The following is a 9,777-nucleotide window of genomic DNA, read 5'->3' on the forward strand; positions in this document are numbered from 1 at the left end:
TAGAAGCCAAAAACATACAGAGCAATCAGCGTAGTCTGATTCCCGAACAAATAACTCTCATGATGATCCGGGTTTTTCAGGGAATAATAAATAAATAAATAAAATAAAAATACAGTGTGATGAGTCCAATTTACAAACAAATGACTCGTTTGAGATGATTATTTTTAATGAACTCGTTCATCAAAATGAACAAATCTTTTTTCGTGCCATTTGGTTCATTCAACGAACGAAATGAACGAGTTGACTCTGTAAAAGATTCGTTCATTTTGATGAACGAGTTCAAATAGGAGAGTCACGAACGCTCATCACAGAACAGAGCAAGGCGACCATTTGAGCTTATAAAACTTAAACTTTTTTTTTAAATGAGCGATCGTTTCGCTTGATAAGACCCTTATTCGTCGTCTGGAATCGTTTAAAGCCCTTTGAAGCTGCACTGAAACTGTCTTTTGGACCTTGAACCGTTTGGTGCAGTAAGTGCATTATATGGAGAAAAATGCTGGAATGTTTTCATCAAAAACCTTCATTTCTTTTCGACTGAAGAAAGGCATGGACATCTTTGATGACATGGGGGTGAGTAAATTATCAGCAAAAGTTTTTTTTAAAGTGAACTACTGTTTTAAGTGTATTTATACAGTATTTCTAAAAATGATTTGTTGCCATGTGTCGCTATTTTTGCATTTTAAACTGTTCCCTGCAGCATGAACTCTAACCAGAAATAAATCCATAATCATAATCATAATAATTAATAATAGAAGATTACAATGAATACTTAAATGAATACTAATTTTAATGGGACTTATTAGAGGGAAAGGCACTTGCCACATGCTGTTCGCCGTCAGGACTTGGCCGTTCTCCACCTTGCTGGTTCGTAGCAGCTTGTTCCATTAACTGACAGAGCTGGCATTAGAGTCGCAGTAAGAGGATTAGCTGATGGACATTTCTGCCATGCCTGGTCAATTATGAAAATGAAAAATGGACAAAAGGTCAGAGTTGACATACACTACACTCCATATCACAAAACTCTTCACCCCTCTCAAATGCACATACAAACAAAGAGGGCTTTTGTAGGTCACCAACACATGGAGAGAAAAGTAATAAGCGTGACAGCAGATGCACTATTAGAGGACGGTCTTATCTTCTAGTTTTTCTTGGCTTCTTCCTTCGCATGTGTAACGGGAATTTAACCCGTCTTGTAGGGGAAAATGTATTAGTGCTGCCACGGAAGACTGAATAACGAAAAGATCTTAGTCCCCGCTTTCAGTACTTTTAATCTCACTACACACTAAATGCGTGTATGTTATGTACTACTTTATTGGGATGTACAGACCGACGAGAGTAGGCTTCAGCTTAAGTAAAGTCACTGAAGTAAAAGTAAAATGAGTTAGACAGTCTAATATACCCCTACCTCCTCTGGTCTAATAAAGTAGCTGAGACGCCCCTACTCCTTGACAGCTCTAAAAAAAACAAAAATACAATGAAGTAAGTATGAAATAAAACATTATTTATTCTGAGTCTCTTTTCCTCTTTCTTGTAATCAAATTTTAAATTCAGGGTTAATGATCACAAAATGGAAAATAAAAAAAAATAAACAACTGTATGGTCTTTGTGTTTTCCTTTACCCTCACTCTCACTCACTTTCAATGTACAAGCTCTAAACTTTTCACATGTACCAATGATAAACCTCACTCAAAAATAAAATACAAAACAAAAACCTTAATAAACACCACTTAGGATGAGTTCTCCTTTTTCAAATAGTCAGATTCAAATGATCAACCAATCACATTGAAAAAAAACACCAATATACACAATGCAATTTCACATTCGGAAAAGCACTTACGTGAAATGTCCCTGAACTGTGCTCACTCAGTTCACCTTAGGTTCTGTGATTCCACAGAACTCTCACAGTTCCTTGGATCAAAAGCAAATGTATATAAAAAAATTATAGATTGACAAATTGAGGGGAGTGGTCTCGACGTAGCGTGCGTTGAAATTATCTTGAAGTTTCGATGCAATATCACTCAAGCTCAATGAAATGTCCCACAAAAAAATGATTGAATCAAAAATGAGTCAAAAAGCGAATGAATCAAACCGAGATGAATCAAAGATGAAATGTATCACAGGAAGGTAACAACTGAGATACCTCACAGAGATGTGTCCAGCTGAAATGTCGTTGGATGGCAGGGTAACACAAAAAAACTCAAATCTCCGAAAATAACTATGTTCAGCGTCAACTGCGAACCGCAATTCCCATCTCACGTGCGGTGACACGTGCAGAACACTTACATGCGCGTGCACGTGACCAATACGGTTGGAACGTCCATTTCAGGAGTGTTTCTCAATCAAAATGAAGTCCAAAAACTTAACAAAAGTGTGAAAAATATCTTAAACCGTCGTCAATCAAGCTAACCTTGTACTTTTAATGCACTCACAGTTCTCATAGCCTTCGCAAAACATTACTGCGTCACTCCAGCAGTCTAATGCGATTCACGGATCAAAATTCGCAAAAAAACTACGAACAGGTGTCACGGTTCACGAAAATCACCTGATGTTGTCCTTTATTCGACCAAAGCCCCGATCAACTTCTCTTCAAGTCACTTTATCGAACGAGCTTCTCGAACACGACACAACACTCCTTTAGTCTGACTCACACTCTCATACTCCGCGCTCCTCTCTACCGCAGCACACACTGCACTCCGAAAACCTGTCCACCCGTCAAAATAAAAGTCCCCCCAAAAATAATTATTTTTAGATAATATATACCCGTTACATTCCCCCCTGCTAAACCCTGCCACTCCATCGACATCTTCAGCAGACTCATCCCTGAAACACAAAAAACATATTAGGAAGACATCACATTGTACATGTATAACTCTTGCTCCTAAGACCTTACTTATTTTAGAATGTAATCATTCCTGTATTTCACAGGCATTCTACCCTGGGTTTCCCTCTTTGAACGTCTAAGATTAGGTACCCCAATAGTGTCAGCTTCCGAACTGTCAGAGTCTTCAGATTCCCCAACTTGACCTGTGTCTACTCTCTCACTCCCAGCTACATTACCCTCCTCACATACCACTCCACCCTCAACTTCCCCAGGTAAGCACGTGTTCGGTAAGTGTGTAGTAAATGGAATGTAGACAATGTCTTGCGAATCTGAGTCTGATAATTCTTTTTCTTTTCCCGCATGAGTAACATGCCTTGTGGGTGAGGGAAAAGTACAGTGTTTCAATTGATCCCTGTGAACCACCTTTGTGGGCCCCCCCTGCTCAGGACGTACAGTAAAGACTGGTAAACCTGCGTGATTTTGCTGCACTACCAAATACGGTACAGACTCCCACTCATCTTGGATTTTGTTACGTCCTCTAAACTTGTGGTTACGCAACAATACTCTGTCACCAGGTCTAATGAGCGCTCCTGAAGCCTTGCGGTCATAGACCCTCTTCCTTCTCCTGGAAGCTTCTTGAGCAGTTACCTTCGCCGCCTCCACTGCAGTTCTCAGGCGTTCATGATGATTCTTTACCCACTCATCAAGATCATCCGCCTCATCATCAGATAGGTCTTTTCCTCCAAGGACATCCATGGGCAGTCTTGCATCCCGTCCAAACATTAAATAAAAGGGAGAATAACCGGTCGATGAATGAATGTGACTATTGTAGGCCATCACAAGTTCAGGTAAGTACGCTTTCCAATCCTTCTTCTTCTCCGCAGGTAATGTCCGCAGCATATCGTGCATTGTGCGATTGAACCTCTCGCACTGCGCGTTCCCTTGCGGGTGATAAGGACTGGTGCGGCTCTTGCTAATTCCGTACAATTTACAGAGCTCCTTGATTACACTTGCCTCAAAACATCTGCCTTGATCCGAGTGCAATCGGGCGGGACATCCATAGCAGACAAACCAGTGTCGTACGAGGGCTTTGGCGGTGGTAAGTGCTGTTTGATTTTTCGTCGGGATTGCCACAGTAAATCTTGTAAACATGTCTGTCAGCACTAGAACATTTTCATAACCCCCTGCTGATCTCTCAAGAATGGTATAGTCCATGGCAAGAACTTCTAGAGGTGCAGTTACGTTGGTGCAGGTCATAGGAGATCGAATCTTGGGGAATACATCCTTAGCTAGGGTACATCTTCGACATTGGATCACCCATGTTTGTACATCATTGGCCATTGTGGGCCAATAGTAACTCTGTCGCATCTGTTCTAATGTACTCCTGCTACCAAAATGTCCTCCATGTTCATGGACTCCCTTATACACTTTCTCTTGTAAAGACTCAGGCACTACCAACTGCCATATCTCCTCTCCGTCTCTTGGGTCCGTAATCACTCGGAACAGCACTTCATGTCTCAATTTCAAACGCTCCAACTGCCTAGCTAGCTTCTTTTGCTGTGTTCCCATCTCCCGGAAACTACGGGTCACTAACTTTCTGTTCTCGAGTACAGCGTTGTACACAGGTGCTATACAAGGATCCTTCCTCTGTTGTTCTTTGATAGATGACCAGCTATAACCATCAACACCCTTCCTTATGGCTGCTTGTTTGGCAACTCTGACAACAGACTTGTCAACCCCTTCTTCTTTACCTGGCCACAGGCATGCCCGTACCTCGTCTGATGTCAACCGAATGAAGTCTTTTCCATCGTCATCCTCCTCAGGTTCCATACCCCAGGGAATCCTAGAAAGAACATCAGCATTGATGTTCTGTCTGCCAGGCTTGTAACACACCTCAAAGTTGAACTCCGCTAACTGTGCAGACCAACGCTGTTCTACTGCTCCGAGGTTGGCTGTCTCCAGGTAGCGAAGAGGGTTGTGGTCAGTAATAACCTGGAATTTTGCAAATATCAGGTATTCCTTAAATTTCTCAGTTACTGCCCACTTAAGGGCAAGTAACTCCAACTTGAAGGCACTGTAATACTTGTCATTTCTTTCGGATCCCTTTAGACCTCTGCTCGCGTAAGCAATAACACGTTCAACACCCCCCTGCTTTTGACTGAGTATTGCTCCAAGTCCGTTGAGGCTCCCATCCGTCGTGAGTATGAATGGACACTGGAAATCGGGGTAAGCCAGAATCGGAGGTGACATGAGACAACTCTTTAACTTGCTGAATGCGGATTGACACTCATCACTCCAGACAAACGCTTCTGCAGACTTGCCTTTGTTACCTTTTCCCACCAGGGCATGTAGGGGCTTTGCCAGCTGTGCGAATCTTGGAACAAATCGACGATAGTAACTCATAAATCCCAGCAGCTGTCTAACCTCCCTAACGTTCTTTGGTGAAGGCCACGCATCCAAGCACTGAACCTTGTCCATATCCACCTGAACTCCCTTTGATGAAATTATGTGTCCCAAGAACCGGACCTCTGGTCTCAGGAGGAAACATTTACTCGGTTTCAGCTTCAGTCCGTGCTGACGCAACCTTGAGAGCACAAGCTCTAACTTCTCACAATGGCTCTTGAAATCCACAGAGAACACAATAATATCGTCAAGATAGATCAAAAGAATATCAAAGGCCAGATCACCTAATGCTGCACTCATCAATCGCTGAAAGGTGGCCGGAGCGTTGCATAAACCAAACGGCATCCGTGTCCACTCAAACAGCCCGAACGGTGTTGTGACAGCAGTCTTCTCTCGATCTGATTCCTTCACTGCCACTTGAAAATAACCTGCCGTGAGATCCAGAGTGGAGAACAACTGTGCATTTCCCAAAGCATCCAAGGATTCCTCCACACGCGGAAGGGGGTAGGCATCCTTGAATGTGACTTGGTTGAGTCTCCTGTAGTCACAGCAGAAACGAACACCTCCGTCTTTTTTTATCACAATGACTGCAGGTGAGGCCCACGGACTGCGACTCTCGTTCAGTACACCTTGAGTGACAAGATCTTGCACATGTCTCTTAAACTCTTGAAATACGTGAGGTGGGACTCGTCGATGGCGTTGTTTTATTGGCTGTGCATCTCCGGTAGGTATGCTATGTGTCACTGTTGTTGTGTATCCATAATCTGTGTCACTCTTGGAGAAGACATCACTATAACGTGTCAACAGAGCATTTAGCTCCTCTCGCTGCATCTCAGACAGTCCATCCTGATTCATATGAACTGGAACTGACAGTTGTTCAGGCTGGCTCTCACTCTTAATGCTGCACTGTACATGTCGTTTAACACGCAACTCATCATCATCCTCTTCGAATTCCACCATTTGTTTTGGGACTACTTTTTGAGGCTTGGACACAACTGCAATCCTGGATCTCGGCATCAACCTGATGGTTTCTTGACAGAGATTTAACACTCGCACCGGAACTTTCCCTTTTTCTGGACTTGCAAGCACATTGGCTACTAACAATCCTTTTGGAAGGGTAACAGAACCTGTGCACTCCACCAACACTTGATGTTTTACTTGATGAGGTATACTGCAGTGGCCTTCCACAATCTTCTCACTTAAGGGTGGAATTATCACGACTTGCTTCCCAGACACCTTAACAAATCCTATCCTCCCCTCCGGGCCCAAGAGTCCTTCATCTTTTTTCACTTTTGCTATCACTCGCCTGACATTAGCATCTGCACGTTGGCTCACTTTGCTCTCCTTATCCAAATCCTTTCCAGACAGTACAAGGTTTTTCAATTCACTAAGCACATTCATCCCCACGATTCCAGCCAATCCCTTCATCTCCTTCACATCAGGGTTCGAGTCTGTGAGCACGAAAACACACTTCCCTGGGAGCAGCTTTCCCATGCACTCTATGTCTGCCTGTAGACATCCAAGGACAGGAATGTCTAGTCCGTTTGCAGCAGTGAGGCGCACCCAGTTAGCAGACGACAGATGTATTTCTTTTCCTCCGAAATGATGTTTAAAGTGAGACTCTGAGATGGTGGTAACCTCTGAACCTGTGTCCAACAAGCATTTGGTAGGCACTCCTGCTATTTTCACATCCACTGTCAAACAGTCTCCAAAAGCACTATCCCTTAGTGCTTCTGGTGCTATATCTGCATTGCAGTCAGCTGTATGGCTCCGGATTACAGAAGGCCCACTGTTGCCGGCATTGTCACCTGACGAAGCTCCTCTTAACACCTCAGATACTTCGGCCATTGGTGATGACGCCGTGCCCCGGTTACCCAGCTCCTTAAACTGTCTACAACGTCGACTGGTGTGACCTGGTTGACCACATGTGTAACAGATATATTGCCCTTCACTGTTTCTCAGAGGCTGTCTTCTCATAACATCAGGCTGGGGATCAACTCTCCCTTGGCTATGAACAATTCTGTACAATTCTTCCTGCCGTGCAGCTATCTTCTCTATTGCCTCGTGCAATTTTTCTAATGTCAGTGAGGATGGATTGTCACTAGTCGCAACTGTAGTATGAACTGCTACTCTCGCACGCACAGGGGTCTTCAGGTTACCTTCAGGTTGTGCTTCCTCTTCCTCAGACCATGTGATGGCGTCCTGCATCAGCTGTGCAAAAGTCAAGCGTTTCTCTTCCTTGACCCTCCGTTTCATCTCTCTTCTTAAGAAATCATCCCTCAGTCCAAGGACTAACTGCTCTTTCAAAACACCCTCTTCATCTGGAACTCTCCTAGGCTCTCTGCGTTTCACCTTGTGGAGCTTTTCTCGTAAATCGTAAGCATAAGCGCGTATGGTCTCACCAGGTGCTTGTTTTCGATCATAAAAGTCTTTCAACCTTGTGCCAATAGGTACCTTGTCTCCATAGGTTTCCTGGAGCAGCTGAAAGATGGACTCCACACTGTTATCCGCTTCTTCCATCATGAACTTCACAGTATCTTTAGCTTCCCCCTTTAAGTGCTGCTTTATCAGCTCCACCTGATCTTCTTCTGGCACCTTCATAACTCGAAAGGCTGATTTCATGGAGACAATCCACTCCTCCACACTTCCTTCTCCAGGTTTTGTGGTGCCAGCGAAATCAGTAAGTTTATGATCTCTTGGAATATAGATCGTTGCTGGGGTTGCACGAGTGGATGCCTGCTGCTCCATTACTGCTCTGGCCAGTGACAGGGCTTCTCGCTGTTCTGTTCTGGCATGATCCAATGCCCCAGCTTGCTCCGTTAACTTCTTTTGCATTTCCGCAAACTCCTTCTTCAGTTCTTCCAGTTCTGACATTTTTCTTCTTGCTCACAGACCTGGGACAGAATACTACAACAACACAAATTAGGCTAAGTATGATCCTGTTCGTGACGCCACTTAATGTAACGGGAATTTAACCCGTCTTGTAGGGGAAAATGTATTAGTGCTGCCACGGAAGACTGAATAACGAAAAGATCTTAGTCCCCGCTTTCAGTACTTTTAATCTCACTACACACTAAATGCGTGTATGTTATGTACTACTTTATTGGGATGTACAGACCGACGAGAGTAGGCTTCAGCTTAAGTAAAGTCACTGAAGTAAAAGTAAAATGAGTTAGACAGTCTAATATACCCCTACCTCCTCTGGTCTAATAAAGTAGCTGAGACGCCCCTACTCCTTGACAGCTCTAAAAAAAACAAAAATACAATGAAGTAAGTATGAAATAAAACATTATTTATTCTGAGTCTCTTTTCCTCTTTCTTGTAATCAAATTTTAAATTCAGGGTTAATGATCACAAAATGGAAAATAAAAAAAAATAAACAACTGTATGGTCTTTGTGTTTTCCTTTACCCTCACTCTCACTCACTTTCAATGTACAAGCTCTAAACTTTTCACATGTACCAATGATAAACCTCACTCAAAAATAAAATACAAAACAAAAACCTTAATAAACACCACTTAGGATGAGTTCTCCTTTTTCAAATAGTCAGATTCAAATGATCAACCAATCACATTGAAAAAAAAACACCAATATACACAATGCAATTTCACATTCGGAAAAGCACTTACGTGAAATGTCCCTGAACTGTGCTCACTCAGTTCACCTTAGGTTCTGTGATTCCACAGAACTCTCACAGTTCCTTGGATCAAAAGCAAATGTATATAAAAAAATTATAGATTGACAAATTGAGGGGAGTGGTCTCGACGTAGCGTGCGTTGAAATTATCTTGAAGTTTCGATGCAATATCACTCAAGCTCAATGAAATGTCCCACAAAAAAATGATTGAATCAAAAATGAGTCAAAAAGCGAATGAATCAAACCGAGATGAATCAAAGATGAAATGTATCACAGGAAGGTAACAACTGAGATACCTCACAGAGATGTGTCCAGCTGAAATGTCGTTGGATGGCAGGGTAACACAAAAAAACTCAAATCTCCGAAAATAACTATGTTCAGCGTCAACTGCGAACCGCAATTCCCATCTCACGTGCGGTGACACGTGCAGAACACTTACATGCGCGTGCACGTGACCAATACGGTTGGAACGTCCATTTCAGGAGTGTTTCTCAATCAAAATGAAGTCCAAAAACTTAACAAAAGTGTGAAAAATATCTTAAACCGTCGTCAATCAAGCTAACCTTGTACTTTTAATGCACTCACAGTTCTCATAGCCTTCGCAAAACATTACTGCGTCACTCCAGCAGTCTAATGCGATTCACGGATCAAAATTCGCAAAAAAACTACGAACAGGTGTCACGGTTCACGAAAATCACCTGATGTTGTCCTTTATTCGACCAAAGCCCCGATCAACTTCTCTTCAAGTCACTTTATCGAACGAGCTTCTCGAACACGACACAACACTCCTTTAGTCTGACTCACACTCTCATACTCCGCGCTCCTCTCTACCGCAGCACACACTGCACTCCGAAAACCTGTCCACCCGTCAAAATAAAAGTCCCCCCAAAAATAATTATTTTTAGATAATATATACC

Source organism: Pimephales promelas, chromosome 15, assembly GCF_988280905.1.
Source record: "Pimephales promelas chromosome 15, fPimPro1.hap1.1, whole genome shotgun sequence".
In the NCBI taxonomy this organism is placed as follows: domain Eukaryota; kingdom Metazoa; phylum Chordata; class Actinopteri; order Cypriniformes; family Leuciscidae; genus Pimephales; species Pimephales promelas.